The sequence below is a fragment of the Triturus cristatus genome, chromosome 7 (assembly GCF_964204655.1).
Source record: "Triturus cristatus chromosome 7, aTriCri1.1, whole genome shotgun sequence".
NCBI classification, from domain to species: domain Eukaryota; kingdom Metazoa; phylum Chordata; class Amphibia; order Caudata; family Salamandridae; genus Triturus; species Triturus cristatus.
Window position 1 is genome coordinate 1,801,664,087 of NC_140590.1, and position 19,598 is coordinate 1,801,683,684.

Sequence of the window (19,598 nt, forward strand, 5' to 3'; positions counted from 1 at the left end):
GTTTGCTGTCAGCTACTTTAGGTTGAAAGTGATAGCTTCACCCCTTAAATTGTATGGTATTGGTAGATTTTAAGTGTGTTTGAAATGACTGCCTGTTTAAAAACCATGATGATCTTTTGAGGATTATGTACACAATATCTGCAACCCACACTTCTAATGAAATTCCATTGCCAAATGCAACTTTTCAAGGACATGCACAAGTGAATGCTAATGCTTTATTTTAAAAAGCAAGACATATTGTCTTCGACAATGTATGTTTTAGTGTGTTTCCAATTCATCCTTTCAGAATTTGAGCTTGGCTCTCCTTTGCCAGGCAAGGAAAATGTTAAAAGAAAATGTGACCTCAGACTCAATTCAAATGAGAGTAGTACTATTTGCATTAGTCAAATGATTGTAGACAGGAATACTGTGTTAACTTCCCACAAGCGTTTCTGTACCTTAGACACTGTGACCAGGATCGAATTAAAAAGACCAAATTTGAGACAGGTTGACAGCATTTTGAGAATCTACAATGCTGACATTGGTGGACATAGCGCAGTTGGCTCTTTCTGGATTCTTCTGCATTTTGGGACTGATGGTAAACATTTTCATTATCACAGTGAATATTATTAACTGGATAGGCAGCATCAATGAACTAAATCCCAGTGACATTCTGGTTTCAAGTCTGGGAGTCAACAATATTTGTCTCAATTGTTTATCTTTTGCAACTGATGTCTGTTACTTTTGCTGGAGGGAAATCTTTTTTCTGGAGATAGTCCTCAAGTCATCAAGTTGTATCATTTGGTTTTTGAGTGACTGTAGCCTCTGGCTTGCAACCTGGCTCTGTGTCTACTACTGCATGAGGATTGTGAATTTCAGTTGCCCATCATTCATCCGGATGAAAGAGAGATTCCCAAAGATTGTGCTCCAGCTTCTGATGGGTTCAATAATTATCTCATTGGTAATCAGAACATCGCCTTTCTGGGCTTTCAATGTTATACCAACAACTTACCTGAATTCTAGTCTTTCATCCAACACATCTTCCGATACTTACGTTAATAGCACTAATAACAATGTGTGGACTAGAAGTGGACGGGTCAATCTAGTGATCATTGAGTTCCTTGTTACTTCAGTAGCCTTCATATTATTTGTTTTATCAGCTGTAGCAGTCCTTGCATCCCTGTACAGGCATATGAGGCAAATGGATCACAGTGCGGATGGATTTAGGAGACCACAACTCAGAGCTCACGTGGGTGCAATTAAGACTGTGACTGCACTTTTAGTCCTTTATGCCTCCTGTTACCTTGCAAATAGGCTCATATTTTTAGATGTCTTCCCACCTGATACATTAGGATGTATAATATGTCAAAATGTCCTCAATGCCTTCCCTACACTGAGCTCCATAATACTAATACTTGGAAACCTCCGTCTGAAGAAGAAACTGATCAAGGTCTTTTGTCCCGGACAGTGCTGCAAAGGAGAAGGAACTGAGCATGCCGCCTGATCTGGGGATCATTCAATTACTTATATCACTGCTAACAATGAAAATACTTGCTTACTTAGGTAGAGGCTGACTGATCCAATTTCACAAAACTAGATTTCTCCAGGACCATAATCTGCTGGAACACAGTAATGCCCATAACATCTATTGATGGCCAATATTCCAACAATGTAGATTCAAACTTTAGTTACTGTAATAGTAGGAGGGACAACTGGTTAGATCTAGTTGTCAAATGTAGATATTTAAATCTGGGACAAGATTTTCTAATTTTTCACATAATGGAACACAACTAAAAAATTTGCTTTGTGGTATGAGTAAGGGAGAAAACAGTACAAAACCAAACTAACTAAGATTTTTCTGCTGCTACTGTCATCTCCTGCAAAACACAGAAAGAGGTTCCATTGTGTGATGCACAACTCTGCGTAGGTGAGATTGTACTGTCTTGCATAAGGTTGGTACTGGAAGCATACCTTAACAATTTAAATTCCTATGCCTAGACAAAGTCAGAAGAATTAAAAGTGGTGAATGTGCGCTGTGCACTGCAGCATACATGCAATGCATATGTTTTGCAGAAATACATACCTCCCCTAGTTAACAGATACTTGAAGAAGGCATTAATTGTTGATGTAAAGCCTACAATGAATACTTCAGAAGACTGATCTTTGTGTCATGACCTATGGGCGTTTGCACTGATCTGCCCCAATAATGCTCTTGAATGCAAAGCCTTTATGTTAGGGGAGCACTGAATGTCTGTTGTGCACTGCAGCACACATGCAAAGCATGTGTTTTGCAGAAATACATATTTTCGCGAGCTAACACATACTTGAAGGAGGCATTAATTGTTGATGCAAAGCCTACATTGAATATTTTAGAAGACTGCTTTTTGTGTCACAACCTATGGGTATTTGCGCTTTAAAGCAAAGTCTTTATGTAATGTGAGAATTTTGTTAAGACCTCTGAGGGTATAATCCAGACAGTAGAATACAGTAGAATACTGTAAAGCGGGGCATTAATTCACAAACAGTTGTAATACATATCAATACATGGAATTTATTTTTGTGTTGATCATAATTTCTTTACATTATTTAATTTATTTACAATATGTCTGTACACCTGCAGATGCCTTATGTATCTAAAATTCTAAACAAGGCAGTTTTATTTCATTCAATTCATTGAGTGTAAACTGCCCCTTCAGCATTTAATTACCATATAATTATCAAGCATAAATATCAACATATTCACTAATTCCTGAAAGATAACAATTCAAAATAAATATACACATACATATTATGCCAGATTTGGTGGCAGACATTTTATTTAATCGCAATGCATAGTGTCACTATGAGGACAAATGGCCATCAATCCAGTGCATCAATAGCCCTTATCGATATTTAATTGTCCATATGCCTTGCTGATACTTTTCATGTCAAATTTGTTGGACACAGGGGGCAACAGCAAGGCTTATGATGGTTAAATGCACAAGGGGTGTTTGTGCTGTTGAAATGCAGAAAATAATATTGAATTGCTTGAAATTTAGGAAGCTATACATATCTGCATGTGTAGTGGTGTATTGAATATGGAATTTAAGAATGCTTACTGAGAATATATGGGTTTATTTTTTAAAGCCCTGCATCACTTTTGCACCACGTGAAGTGCTACATGCGTGACACAAAGCTTTCATAAAAATTAATGAAGCCACACAAAGCCACCCTGCGTGGCTTTGAGGGGCCTCATAAATCATGAGTAAGGCGATGCAGCTCAAATCATTGCGTCAGCACATTCTGCACCCCGGAAGCATTCCATGGGCATTGCAGTGGGCTTTACCAAGTAACACCCATGGAATTTGACGCTGCCCCGGATTTACAAAGTTATTTAAACTTGGGAAAGCATAAAATCTGTACACCTCCTGAGGTGAGAAGTAACGAGGAGAAATATGTAACACACATAGAAAGAGGACAATGACTCGTAGGATTGTTTTTGTTCAGGAAGATGCCCCTTCCTGCACAAAAACAATCCTTGGTGCAAGGGTGTCTACATTGGCGCGAGGCTGCCACAATGACACCAGCGCAGAAAGGACAGGAATACACTGTATGCTTAAATACGGTGCATTCCTGCCCTTTCACTCTGGCTTAGGGCATCAAGGGGAGGTGCCTTGCTGTGCTGCCATACACCAAAATGTCATAACTGAGACTCTTACTTTGTAGATTTTCCTTGATGAAAAGTGACACAGAGAAGCTTAATGGGTTTTTGACCTGAGAAAGGGCCACTTTTACAGCGCTAAACACCTTTTGCACACTTTTATAAATACACATGCAAGACGTTGGGCCTCATTACAATGTTGGTCGGATTACAACTGACAGGACCTCGGTTGCGGTCTGACCACCATCTGATGCCGCGGTCTGACCGCTGCATGAAGATGAGGGCAATTGGAAGCAGTGGGCAGAGGGACTGACCAATGCTTCCGACAGGCTCAAGACTGTTGGTTGAAGTGTAATACCCTACAATATGGGCGGTGCCTGCACAGGCACCAGTGTAGGAGTTACAATGTCCCTTTCAGACAGCCTTTTAAAGGTGGCCCGATCGCCATATAAAGGCTGTCAGAAATGGACTTTGTGGGCCTCGAGCAGTCACCCCACGGCCTCCACTATGAGGCCCTGGGGCAGCTGAGGTGCCCCCAAACATCCATACCCTGTGTGCGAGGCATATCACATGGTGCCTGGCACACAGTGCATGGATGTTTGAAAACATCCACAACAGCACAAGCAGCAATGAAAAAATTGTTGTTTCCACTTCCCAATTTGTCAGATGATTCCGCCGACTACTAATCAGGCAGTTTCCCTTCCGAAACGATGTCAGTCCGATGTGCGTCGGACTGCCATCATAATAAGGCCTTAAGTGTTTGAGACGACAGAAAACCTTAGTAAATTTGGGCCTTAGTTCCCATCCAAGATATTGAGATCAGTTCAGATTTTAGATTTTTCTCAACCTTACATCAATTGATGCAGCCTGGCACTTTGAATGAGATGTGAGAAAGATGGACACTCAATATCACAGAATTAATGTATTCACTGCAGATGGTTTGCATTAACATAAAATGATAAACATTTTGTATTTTCAACTGTTTACTGTATTTCTGTAATGTAATAAGCATTGTTTTTGCAATTTACTGTGACATGTATCTAGTTATTTTCAATGTCTACTTTTTAGGAGAAGTGGCAGACAATACCATGGATCACTGAGCATTTTTGTGACTTTACAGCATGCTTTAAATAATCATATTTTTACATCTCAGTTTGACTTTGATATTAAAAAAGATGTGTGTGCCCAATAATCTTGTAATTTAATATCTGACATTTGCAGTGGTCCTAAAAATAAACAAATAATTGTTGCACAATTGTTTTCTACCTATTGAGAGGTACTGGTGGCAGCTGCCAATGTCCATCTGTTCTATTATAACTTCTCAGAGTCAGGGACATAGCTCACCCGGGGCTAACCCTGCTCTGTATCATCCATCGATCATCGGTGAAGATCCACCAGATTGCACTCAGCCTGTTATCACTTCAAGCAGATGCAGTGCAATGGATTAGACTCATGGACCACATCCACGAAGAGTCCTTACTTTCCACTAAATTGCGAGTAGCTGAAAAATGTCATTTCCTTCAGTTCCTGTTTTCTAATGTTGGAGAGACTAGCGGTGAAAGAGGTGTTTGTAATCCATGAAGACAATCACACTTGGATTTATTGAGAGCAGCAACAGATCCGTAAATTAAATTCCTTGGACTGATTTTGGATCTTTGTAATTTTTGGAAAGTTCTTATATTGTTTTGTTGCTTATGATCTGTCAAAGTCAGGGTGGAAGTTGATCTATTTTTTATCATGTTCTTGTGGTCAACCTTTGAGGTCTACAATCTCACAATAATAACCACTGGTATTCATCTGCTGGAAACCTGTTCATATTTTGCATCCAAAAGTCCATTGCTGAGTTAGATATATTATTCTTTTTAAAGAAAGAAATGGAAAAGTTACTCTGGATGATAATGCTACAACTCCTGCAATAAAGTACAGTGAGGGATTTTAATATATTTTGGAGTGACAATTTTTACAGCATAGACAAAATAGGATTTTTCTGGCTTTGATGTTCCCCACACACAAAAAAATTATACATTGAGTCTGGGCTATTACACTAAGGGCCTGATTAGGAGTCTGACGGTCCGAGGACCACCAGACTCGCAAGTAGGCAGCGGTGGTGATCCAGCCACCACCACACCGGCGGTTTGACTGCCCCATTAGGACTTTGGTGGTCGGATCGCCATTGCAGAGCCGCAACTTCCAGGGAATCACATTCCCTGGTGGGCCTGCAGTAGTCTGAGGCACGCAACATGATTGGTGGTGCCCTGAGGCACCACCAATTATATTGCAAATTTCCTCACAGCCGGCGGTGTCACTGCCGGCAGTGAGAAAAGAAAGGGCCCCTGAGCATGGAGGTGTATGCAAGGGGGCACATGTTGTGACCCCTTGTAGTGTTGCACCCCCAGTTTCTGCACGGGAAGGAATGCATGACTTGGTGCATTCCCTCCCATGCAGGAACGTTCAGAGGTGTTCCTGCAGAGGTGCTGTTTAACGCTCACAATGAGCTTTTAAACAGCACCACATGGGACCACTATGCCGCCCGCCCGCCAGACCACAAAATTATTTGCAATCTGGTGGGTGGGCAACAGCAAATCTTGGTGGTGCGGGGGGGTGGCGGAGGCATGCTGCCCACTACAGCACGGCCAAAAGTCATAATCAGGCCCTAATTTGGCATTCACACAAGACGATACACAATGTAAGTGACAGCCCTGAATGTGTCCTGTGTTATGGCTTTGAATGTACACTTTGCTTGTGAGTGATCGTTCAAACATTAGTAGAAAACATGTTAAAATAATCCATGGATTTGCTGACAGGTTCCATTTGAATTAACATGTAACAGTTTAATAATGAAAAAGCTTGACTTCATTGTACAGGTGCTGCAATGAGTACTGCAGAGGACTGTCAGACTATCACTCAGACTTGGGCAAACCTCCTTGGGGTAGGTATCACCCCCAGAGGAGGAAAGAAGTATGGTGACATTTAGTTCAGTCTTAAAAAATAGTAGTCTTTAACATAATCCTCTCACTCATGTCATGTTTTGTGGAAGAAAGTAACCTGAATATTTTTATTTTCAGTTATTATGGCATTCCTCTCCTGAATCACTTTCATATGTCAAGTAGAGAAAGGAAATCCATTGGTAAGAAGAGTGTAGGAGTATTCGATATATGCAACCCTTAAGCACTACTAGTGAAATTCCATTGCCACATGCAACTTTTCAAGGGCATGCAAAAGTGAATGCAAATGTTTTTTTTTATAAAAACAAGACATTTTGGCTTTGGCAATGTTTGTTTTAGTGTGTTTTCAATTCCTTTTTTTCAAAATGTGACTAGGGCTTATTTTTCTCTCCTTTTCCAGGCAGGGAAAATGTTAAAAGTAAATGTGACCTCCTGCTGAATTCAAATGAGAGTAGCACCATTTACATTAGTCAAATAATTGTAGACGTGAATCTAATATTAATGCCCCCGCGAGCAAGGAAACTATACCTGGAGTTTATGTATGGCTGCCTACCTGTAAACAATTTAATAGGCAAATGGTGTAAATTAGGAGACAGGGTTGAAGGAAATTGTGCCTGTTGCCAAGGGGTACCTGAGACACTTGAGCATGTTCTAGTTTCATTTTCTCTTCTATAACCAATCTCGATTTAAATGGATATCCCCATTAAGTAGGAACTTGGGAGTAAGGAAATACAAGGAGGCGTACAGAATACTGCAGACAAATACATCTTGTATGATCGTATTCTGTACAGCCAAGTTCTTAATGGCTATATGGATCAGGCGTACCAAGTGTTCGCCTGACAGCTCTTTGGCATAGCAGTAAAGTAGGGTTCTTGCTAAAGCTGTATCATGGTCTCTGTTTTATTTTATGTGAACACTGTTTTCTTAATATCCCCCAAGATAATTTATTACGTTTTATTATTGTTTTTATTCTATTTTATGATGAAGTTTTCCAGTACAAATAATGATGTAATTCCTATTTTTTATGTTTTATGTCTTATTTGTAATCGTGTTTGTAAGTGTCTTGATTTATGGTGTACTTTTATGATCTATAGTAATCTAAAATAAAATTCTTTGATTGATGATTGATTGAATCTAATATTAACTCACCCCAAGTGTTTCATTTACTTTTGGTTTCTGTGCCTTGGACACTGTAGGAAATGAACAGGATTGAATTAATAAGACTGAATAGGAGACAGGTTGATAGCATTTCACAAATCTACAGTTCTCACTTTAGTCGACATAGCAGAGTTGGCCCTCTCTGGAGTGGGACTGATGGGAAACACTTTCATTATCACAGTGAATATTCTGCATTCAGTAAGCAGCGTCAATGAACTAAATCCCAGTGACATTCTTCTTTCAAGCCTGGGAGTCAACAATTTTTGCCTCAATTGTGAATCTTTAATAACTGATATCCGTTACTTTTGCTGGAGAAAAATATTTTTTCTGGAGATAGTCTTCAAGTCATCAGGTTGTGTCATTTGGTTTTTAGGTTTTTTAGTGACTCCAGTCTCTGGATTTCAACATGGCTCTGTGTTTACTACTGCATGAGGATTGTGCATTTCAGTCATCTATCATTGATCTGGATATAAGAGAGATTCCCAAAGATTGTGCTCCAGTTTCTGATAATCATCTCATTGGCAAACAGAAACATTTTGGGTATCAATTCTATGTCAACATCTAACCTGTCTTTCATCCAACACATCCTCCAGTACCTCTGTTAATGTATCTAATAAGGATGTGTGGAATGGAAGGGGATGGTTTGATTTTCTGATATTTGAATTCCTTGTTAAATCAGTAACCCTGCACATCATTACTTTTCTCAGCTGTAGCAGGAGGTGGATGGACAATAATGCAGATGGAATTAGGAGCCTACCACTCAGTGCTCACATGGGTGCAATGAAGACTGTGACCATACTTTCAAACCTTAATGCCTCCTGTTACCTTGCAGAAAAGCTCATAATGTCAGATTTCTTCCAGCCTGACACATTAGATTTATATGTCAAATTGTTCTCAATGCCTTCCCAACTCTGAGATCCATAATTCTAATACTTGGAAATGTCTTTCTGAAGAAGACACTGATCAAGGTCTTTTCTCTCTGAAAGTGCTGCAAGGGAGAAATGACTGAGCATGCCCCCTGAGCTGGAGATCATTCAATTTCTTACATCACTACTAACAGTGATAGTACTAGCTTACTTAGGTAGAGGCTGACTAATTCAATTTAGCTTTCAAAAATAACTCCAGCGACCATAATCTGCTGGAACACGGTAAAGCCCATGAAATTTATTGATGGCCAATATCCAACTTGAGCTACGCCTTTAGTGAGAGGGTCAACTGTTTAGAACCAGTGGTCAAATGTAGATATTTAAATTTAGAGAGACAAGAGTTCCTAATTTTTCATATAATGCAACACAAGTACAAAATTTGCTTTGTGAAATGAGTAGAGGAGAGAACAGTACAGAACCATACTTACAAAGATTGTTCTGCTGCCACCATCATCTCCTGCAAAGGCACTCAAAGAGGCTGCATTGTGTGATGCACAGCTCTGCGCAGGTGAGATTGCACTGTCTAGCATGAGATTGGTACTGGAAGCATACCCTAACAACTTACATTCCTGTGCCTAGAAAAAGTTAGAAGAATTAAAAGTGGTGATTGTGCGCTGTGTACTGCAGCATACATGCAATGCATATGTTTTGCAGAAATACATACCTCCCTCCCCTAGTTAACAGATACTTGAAGAAGGCATTAATTGTTGATGTAAAGCCTACATTGAATACTTCAGAAGACTGATCTTTGTGTCAAGACCTATGGGCGTTTGCACTGATCTGCCCCAATAATGCCCTTGAATGCAAAGCCTTTATGTTAGGGGAGCATCTTGCTAGGCCTCTGAGGGTATAATTCAGACAGTAAAATACTGAAAAGTAAATCCCTCAGTGGGCCATTAATGCACGGCCAGTTGTAACAAATATCAATACATAGACACATTTTTTTAATTCCTTTACAAATACCTGTACACCTCCAGATGCCTATGCATTGTATTGATTTCAATTCATAGAGTGCGAAACACCCCTTCAGCTTTTAATCACCATATATTTAAAAAACATAGATATTAACAGATTAATTGTCTCCAGACAAACAATAAATAATCTATAATAAAATTACAAATACATATTACACACAATTCGGTGGCAGAAATGTTAGTTCAACACAACACCTGTTGTCACTAAGAGAACAAATGGCCTTCAATCCAGTGCATTTATAGCTGTCAGCCAAACCATTGTCCTTATGTCTTGCTGTAATTTTTATGTCAAGTTCATTTGACATGGGGAGAAACAGCCAGGCTTGTGTTGATTAAACACAGAAGGGGTGTTTACACTCTTGAAATGCATAAAATAATATTGAATTGCTTGAAATTCAGATAGCAATACATACCTGCATGTGTGCTTGCACATTGAATAAGGAATTAAATAAATCTCACTGAGTATTTAATTTTTAGATTTTCCTTGATGCAAAGTGAGACAGAGCAGCTCAATGTGGTTTTGACCTGAGAAAATGGCACCTTCCCAGCACTAAATATGTTTTGCACACTTAAGAACATATCCATGCAAGACTTTGGGCCTTATTACGAGTTTGGCTGTCAGACTGACTAAGAACTGCATCTGCGCCCACCAGTAGCCCACAGCGCTAGCATTTTTTAAACTGCTGTATTACGAGTTGACCATGATGCCGGCAGTGTGGATGGGGGGATCTTGCAGTGGTGGTGAGAAACACATATATTGACGTCAGTGTGTGCATTACAATTGCATATGTGTTGGATGCACACATATGCATGATACATGTGGAAAAATACCATATAATAAGAACAAGACCGAGGGCCCCTGTAGGTAAATTGAGAGAGAGGAACCAGGGGAAAAAACATACGAAAAGGAAAACAACCTCTAAATACTCCTTTGTTGATCAATAACAGGTATAAGTCTAACAATACACAAATACAATTCAATAAAGTGTAGCACCAATATCCAGAGACGTAGAATATCACATATTAATTCTCATTTATTTTTATTTTCACAGATACAGGCATTTCATATTCTTTTTATCTTTTTTATCCCGAAAATTGTTTATATACAGAGATTAAATTATATAGAAAATCCTCTCCTACCCATCAAAATCATTAACATCACACAATTGTATCGAACACACACACCACACTATCTCTCATGTAACACATTCAATAAAAAGCCAAAACACAGCAGAATTCCTAAATCTTCTCATAGCTGTTTGATAATAGAGGGTCACTTTTTAATCTATTCCTTAAAAATATCAAAACAGGAATATCAATAACTCATAGTCAAACAGATATAGACATTTCATAATTTGTATGTCGTATAATGAAACTCATAATCTCATTTATTCAGCAGACAATGCACCAACGCGTGTTTTGGTGGAAAACCAAAGTTGAGTTGAAACGTTCCTCAGGGCAAAAAAGGATTAATTGCAAAGGTAAAAACAAGGATGGGGAGGGAGACAATCCAATATAGGCTCTGGAGAAAACAAAAAGGCTCATATTACAACACCTTGTCAGCATAGAAGGGAATATCGTCCAACACCGAAAACCACCTGGTGTGAATATAGGAAAACCAGTAAAGTTTCAAAGAGCTAAAGATTGGTAAAAAAGTCACAAACAATTTTTGTATCATTAAAACACCTAACAGAGTATAATGTCACAGATTGTACCAACAGAATTCCCAGTGATAGTGTTACAGCAGAAATAGGTGAGATACCCAAATCTCATGCAAAAAGTTATGTTTAGAGTAACGTGAATCATACCTAATCTAAACCCAAAAGGGCATCAACGTTCGTAATAGCAATCCCCAAAATCATAGAGTTTAGAGGGGAGAGAATCTGAATTGCATCCCTTAAAGGGGTGTCACTATACTCATGAAAAAGAGAGAAGAAATGCAGATTTATAAACAGAATAACTGCAGTGGTCTTAACATCGTAGTGTATTAAGTATTAAAAATAAGAAGATGCTAGCCCCAAACTTAACCTAGGGGGTTACGTATAAATTATAAATATATTGTCGGTAGTCCATGCAAAATATTTAAGAAGATAGTTGAAACTGGATAGCCTGAAAATAACGTTGATGGCTTGAGTAAATCTGTTCATCAAAGAAAAAATCAGAAAAAAGGGTTGTCTGTCTTGGATGCCCAGACAGGATATGCATATATGTACTCTGAAAGGGCTTATGTCAGATTAAGTGTCAAGAGTCCAAAGCTACACTCAGAAAAGAAAAATGCCCAATCTGAGTGACTGACAAGCAAAAGGTCCACAATACTTTAATGGTACTCTAGGGCTAGTCCAAGACTAAAATCTGAGTAGAGAATGGAAATTTCATTGGATCCTAAATCGTGGCATGGTCACTTACTTGACGCAGTGCTGTTGACGGGGGTACATCAGGACATGTCCCAAAAAAGATGAGAGCATCTGTCTTTTTCTACCTGGGCCGAGGCATGACAAAAACGCTCCAACATGGACACATTTTAAATAAGTGAAACGATATCCAGAAATAGGACTAGAAGAACCCATCTAGTGGGAAAAGTTAGGCAAAGAGAATTTGGGTGCCATATTGCCGGAGTTTGGCTCATATGTGGGTCATCCAGGCAATGGGTATATGGTACAAAAAGGACTCCCTTGTAGATCGTCGCAAACAGGATCATATTCCTCGGGGTGAAGATGCTGCTGTGAAGGGCGGACCTGAAGAAAGGGATCTCTTCATTCTACAGGTGGGGCAAAGAGCACTGCAGAAGAGTTAGAATATCATTCAAATTTGGACAAATCTCCTTGGGGTGGGTATCACCCCCAGAGCAGGATAGAAGTGTGGCGACATTCAGTTCACTCTTAAAACACATTAGTCTCCTACAGAATTCTCTCATTCGCCTCACATTTTGTGGAGGAAAGTAGCTTGATTATTTACATGTGCAATATTTATGTAATTCTTCTCCTGAATTGCTTGCATATGTCAGCTAGAGAAAGAAAATCAATGGTAAGAAGAGTGCAGGAGTATTAGATATAGGCATAGGCAGAGGTTTGTAAAGTTATTAGGGGATAATACTTAAACTATGAGGCATATCATAGGCAAATAAAATGTTTAGATGTTATACATGTTCAGACTATAAGAATGGGAGGCAGTGCTCCATAACCACATTTGGGGGAAGGGAAACTGCAGTGTTTCGCCTTTCAGTGGTCTATCACTGAATTTCCAAGAAGGTGACATTTACAGGCTGATTTGTAGGAAGGTAGTTACAAAAGATAAGCAACAAGTCAGACTTCTCCACCCCTGGACATACATTTGCCTCAATCAGAATGCATCCCAATGGTGGAAGTGTTGTTGTAGTTCAATGCCCAATACTTCCATTCCAAGTATTTCCACTGAACATGCCATTTCTGCAAACAATAATGCTGGGAAATAGTGCCACATTATGAGAGAGATACAAACCAATGGTTTCAATGATGCCAATTTTACCACAACTGATTTTAGTGAAATTATATAAACAGGCAGTTCAGCTTGGTGCTCATAACATAGGGGCTCATTACGATGGCGGCGATCGTTCGGCCATCACAATGAGATTTACCCACTGCCATATTAGAATGGCGGTGGGTATCGCGGCAGATGCAAAGTCCGTCCACCGCTTTTCCAGCGGTGGCAATTGTAAATATTGCCTGGCGTGCGGAGCAGAGCCAGTAATGTGGTGGCGGTGCCTTGCAGGCATCGTCCACCATATTAGGATGTGGGTATTGGAGGGGCCTTTCCATGGCTGCGATGCCGCCATGGAAAGGCTGGCAGAGATTGGATTTGGGGGACCGTTGCAGGCCCCACTTGCTTGGGGGGTTGTCGCTGCACTGGGGGCACCCATGGTACCTCCCTGCATTTCCATGCACTGAGTGGCAAGCACCGCGTGGTGCCTGCCACACGGTGCAGGGAAATGTGGTGCAAGCACTTTCAACATTGCAGGCGACACTGCAGCCAGCAGCACTGCCCGCAATGTTGAATGCCCAGGATGCGCCTGTCAGTATGGCAGGCGCATCCTAATTGGGCTGGTGGGACCACCGCACGTCTGGATGGCAGTCCCATCACCGTTATGATGGCGGGCGGACTGATGTCCGCCCCTCATCATAATGAGCCACTTAATACCTACCAATGGCACTGACAGCAGAGATGAGTGCTCATATTGGGGTGACTTTTGAAGATCTCGTAGCAGTGGAAAATCTCAAGAGATCAGCACAAACTACAATCGAACACTCATGTACATAGGACACACAATAACAATCAGTGAGTGGAAGAAGTTTCAATGGCAATTGAATGTCTGATAGTCAGTGTCTAAGAGAGTGATAACTTTTATATATCCTATTTATTGCACCACCAAGCCCTGCCCACCGCTGCCTTGCATAGACAACCATTTTTGCAACGCAGTACTCAACATGGCATGAACAAATGGACATTTGCTAATGTGTCAAGGGCTGAAGGAGGGTTTATAGTAAATGGAAGGACATTTGTAGAAACAATATTATAAGTGATGGATGCAGAAGGTGAAACCTGTGATCCAGTGCAAAAACCCTAGCAACGGGGAAACAACCTGTACCTATATCCTCCCTGCGTCACAGACCCAACGTCACACTAACTCATTCACACATGCAGTCATTGGTGGGGCCCATAACACCAACTCTCACACGTTACTTCCACACCAGTCTGCACACACAGGAGGGATGAGTGATTCAAGCGCCGGACATGTGGGGGGACACACCTTATAACTTATAGGGAAGGAAAAGTCATTTACAAAATATACATTAATGCCCTTTCACCTACAGATCCTTAATCCTAAAACATCAAGGCACTCCTCCCACTTTGGTCAATGGACCAAATTAGTTGGATTGGTTGATAGTGATTTAGAACCAGCTAAAACACATTTTAAGACCTCAGAATCTATCTATTAAATGAAACTCATAACTCATGAATTCTCGTTAATCAATGATTTTATCTAATAGTTCATAATGATTTAATTCGCATTTTGTCTCGTCAAAGTTTAGAAAGTTTATATCAAATTTTGAATAAATTGCAGAACATCAGATTTACCTAATCTGGCTATTTGGAGTCCTCTAATTCATTGGCTCTGCATAATTTTGTCGTAAATCATCCGAAAGCAAGCCAAAGCTCAAAGTTCTCTGCTCGGCACGTTACAGTCCCAAAGATCGGCAAAGGACCAGAGACGTGCAAGCATCTAGGAAAAGTTTGCAGTCATAAGATGATCGGACAGCATCCGGACCCTCAAAGATTCAGGTAAACGTAACGTAGCGCAAAAATAGGAAGCAAAAGGCAATGCGACAACGTGGTTCCCTCTCTATTCTATTACCCCCTTTTATAATACAGTGAAGTAAAGATGATACAATTTAATATTTTAGGACAGTCGTGATTGGCTGGTTGAGATCATCCGATGTAAGTTTTAAGTTTTCAGTTCAGTTCGAGGGGTGAGGTCATGAGTTAGTCCAAAAGTCGACTTGTTCCGGTTTATTTTAAGGTTGATTGCTATCTGGTTTTGGCAGACGTCCCACTCTGTCCTTGTTCGGGTACATTGTGAACAAAGGTCGTGACAAGGTTTAGGGGAATTCTTGCACATGTGCAGCTCACTTCGCACCTCGTGGGACAGTGGCCATGTTGGATTTGGGCCCAAATGCTAATTTAAGCGAAACAAACACAAACGAGTAATTAATACATAGAAATAATGAATCTAATGTTAACCCCTTACTAATCCCTCTATGTGCTTGTATTTATCTAGCAAATAGCAACATTTAAAGCCATTATATTCACCTTTTCGGTCCTCCTCTTGGGCAACATTACAAAAGCAACATATAACATGCAGTAGTCTATTTACCACATATACTACTGTTAATATGCGTACAGATTTTAGTTATACAGGTTATTTAGCTATGCAAATGCAAATCCCATGTGTAATTCGAATGTTAATAATGTTGGTTAATAAACATGCAAACTTGTTTAATTATATTATAGTTAATAGATTATATAATTAATATTTTCATGCAGAATAGAGGGGATATACAACATTTTGCACTACCAGCTCCATCAATCCCCCCTTTGGTGATTTTATCACCACACCATTAAAATTTTGTATCAATTTGTCATGAAAAGCAAAATGAATTCTTTATATTAGTTCACATTTCTGTTTCCCCAATTTCTTCTCTTCTTGCTGTTTTATACATATTGGGTGTAACGCCCTGAACGTCTCAGGATCGTTTAACAGACACGACAATGAGGACGCAACCACTTGTGAAGGGTTAGTTCTTTTAATGAAGGCAAATAAAATACAAAGAACAAACAAAAGTTATAGTCACTGGAATCCTCCAGGCTAAGTACGTTACCAGCCCACAGCACGGATGGTCCTAACCGTCCTCTGCATATACGCCGATCCCGGCGTATGCCAAAAGAGGGCAGAAATGAAATGGCCGACAATGCCAATCGGTAGGCTGTGAGGGGCACGAAGAGTGTTGGGGAGAATCGAGGAGTCAGGGAAACACCCAGCCGGGGTCTCTACCTGAAGGGAGCAGCCGCTCAACCTCTTCCTCAGACTGCACCGGGACGCGGAGTCACCTCCTGGTGATGCGTCACCGTTACCCCAATCACAAGCAAGAAGACTGAACCGAGAGCAGCCGCTCGATCGATCCTGTGGACTTCCGAGTCTGTAACGCGGCAAACACCTCCTGGTGTGCGTTACAGCTGGCAGTCCCTGTGTCTCTGGTCGGGCTGGGAGTTACGACTCCAACCAGCAAAAGCGCCACTGCACTTGGACTCAGCCGAGTCAAAAAGCGAAGCTCAATGGTTGACCGGTAGAGCTTCCGGGTCCTTCACAGGTGACGATGGGGCAAGACACGGCCCAGGGAGTAACGACTCGACCTACCTCCGTTCTTGCCTTACTGGAGCACCACTCCGGAACACTGCTCTTCACGAAGCAGGTACGTCGGTGTAAACACAATATCCGACAGCCTTGTACCTCCCGGTTCCTCCCTTTATAGGGCGTGTTTTCCTTGAGTTATGTAACAGCTCTCCTGTTTACATAAGGGCGTGTTTCCCTTGAGTTATGTAACAGCTCTCCTGTTTACATAAGGGCGTGTTTCCCTTGAGTTATGTAACAGCTCTCCTGTTTACATAAGGGCGTGTTTCCCTTGAGTTATGTAACAGCTCTCCTGTTTACATAAGGGCGTGTTTCCCTTGTATGACAGGAATTCTTGACATTGGGCCATATGTAGGTAAATTACATTTACCGATTCTTAAATACCGAATTTTACCGATTCGGTATTTATGAATCGGTAAATGGAATGTAGGTAAAATATTACCGAATCGGTAAGTGTCGGTATTTTAGAATCGGTATTTACCGATTCGGTAATGGCAACTGGAGGCCCATAGGAATGAATGGGAAACCAGTTACCATTACCGAATCGGAAAATACCGAATCGGTAATGGGGGAGGCATCATCATGGGTGGCAGGGTGTCACATTTACACCCTGTTGCACCCCTGATTCGTCCATGTGTGCACATCTGGCGCACATACATGCCCTAAGGGCATTTATGTCTGCCACATTGCACACTTCAAAGTGCACAAAAATGCTTTTTTACAGCTATTCGTCATTTACCATCAACCTTTAGTTGGTGGTAAATAACGAATCCCCACACCAACGACACACTCCCCCTACATCTCATTTCAGGATTCTGTATTTACCGAATCGGTAAAATTACCGATTCGGTAAATTACCGAATCCTGAAATGTGCCCCCTACATACCAAATGCCTAAATACCGGTCGGTAACGGGATATTTACCGAAAATCGGCCGTTACCGACCGGTATTAGGCTTCCTACATATGGCCCATTATCTTTCATCTCTTCTAATTCTACTTCTTCAAATTCCCTCTAATGCTTTCTTTTGCGTTTTCAATCTCCTTTCTTCAACCATATTTAAAAAAGTATTTTCCTCTTTCTTTAAACTGCAAGTCAAATTATTTCTAAATATATATTCTAATGTTAGTTCTTTAGTTTCTAAGAAAAAATCACCTAACACCTTTGCAGGCTTTACTTTTTTCAATTTGTTAACTGCAGGTACTTGTGAAAATATGTTATCTACATCTGAAAAATAATATTCTAATTTCCCTATTTTGTAAAACAAACTAGCTATTACACTACATGTTATTCCATAGGTTACTGGAAGGTGATGGTAGGTCACTCCCTCCGATACAGATGCAGATAGCTGCATACAGACGTAACAATCCCTCACATCCATTGTCTTTACACATTCATACAGTAGTTTCGAAAATACATTGTTAGAGAAATCATTTATAGACCTGTCTTTATGCGAATAATTTCTATCTATTTTAGTCGGATATACTTTCTGAATCTTCTCTATATTAGTTTTATTTTCACTATGTTCTTCTATTGCTTCTAGCGTAACTTTAAATGATATCATCAAAGCTAATACACTCCGCAGAAGCATTAGTAATCCTGTACAACAACAACACATTTTAAACCACCTTCTAAGAAACGTACATTTAGCTTTTCTACTTTCTGTGTTTGCCATTTTCGTAAAAATATCAGTGTCTTTTGACTTAGCCTCTTCTACTTCACAACTAGTTTTGTCTAACCCAAGGCTCTAAGCACCTACTTGGTTCTATCAGTTATGTCTTTTTCTGTATTTTATTGTCTTTCCAATAGCAGTACTTTTGTCTTATTCAGTTTGGCATTTGATCGTCTTTCACTTTTCTCTCGTAATCTTGATCTAGAACTTCCTGAACATCCGTTTCTTCTCCAAATCGGACAAGATAACTCTCAGGATTTCCGATTCCTTGTCTTCCTCACCACTTCTGGTACAGTCACCTCTGGATTTTCTTGGCTATCCGCCTCTTCTTTTATTTCAGGCAGGGCTACATACGTCCATTCCGGCGACTTATACTTCTGGTTAGGTTTTCTCGTTCTTTTGCTTTCCTCTGCTGTAGTTATTTTCTCATTTTTCGGTTTTTCTTGACTAGATACTTCAATCACTTGTTCTGCTCTTGGTGAATTCACTCGTGTCAGTCGGTATCTCAATCTCTTTATTTTGTTTGGCCAAATTTCATCTCTTGCTGGTCTTTTCGATTTATTTCCTTTATCATTCTTCTCAGCTCTCCATGTTCTCTTTCTCAAGGCTCCACCTTCTGGTACTTCTTCATCACTATCCTCTGATTCTGTTTCAACTTGCTTTTTGCTTTCAGCTGTTCTTCTTTCCACCACTTCTTTTATTGTCCCTACTTCTGTCCCTCCTCGTGGTTCTTGCACACAATCTTCCTACTGACTAACTATCCCTTCTTCTGACTGGATGTTCAAATTCCCTACAACTCCTCAGGGGTCTTCCGCAATAATCTTTCCCTCACTTTCTGTATCTGGCACCTGTTCATCTATTTTTATTATTTCAGGTGGAATTTCTCTCAGCTTTCCATCAGGAACTTCCTTATCAACAATTTCTTTGATTGTCTTTTCACTGCTTTTCTCTTTTCTCCAATGTACCTGTTCTTGTTCAATCTCTAAGTCTGAGCTGGTATCAGAAATCTGTAATTTTCTTCTCAAGGGAATATTTTCTGGGGCAACGGTCAAATTTGGTTCTAACTCCACCCTTTCAGGATTTTCTCTTGTTCTTGTTTCTTCAGCATCTGATTCAGAACTAGTCTCTGACGCTTCAAAATATTCTCCTTCCTTGTTATCCACTGGATTTGGAATTCCCAATGTGTGACTAGCATGAATCCAGTTCTTTATTCCAGCACACTTCACAGCTGTTGTTGTGGTCAAAATCACTTGTCGTGGTTTTTCCCAACGTGGGACCAGTCAGTTCCTTCTTCTGTGTACTTTAATTTTCACCCAGTCTCCTGGGCTCAGATCATGAGCTTGCTTCTTTTCAAGGGTGGAG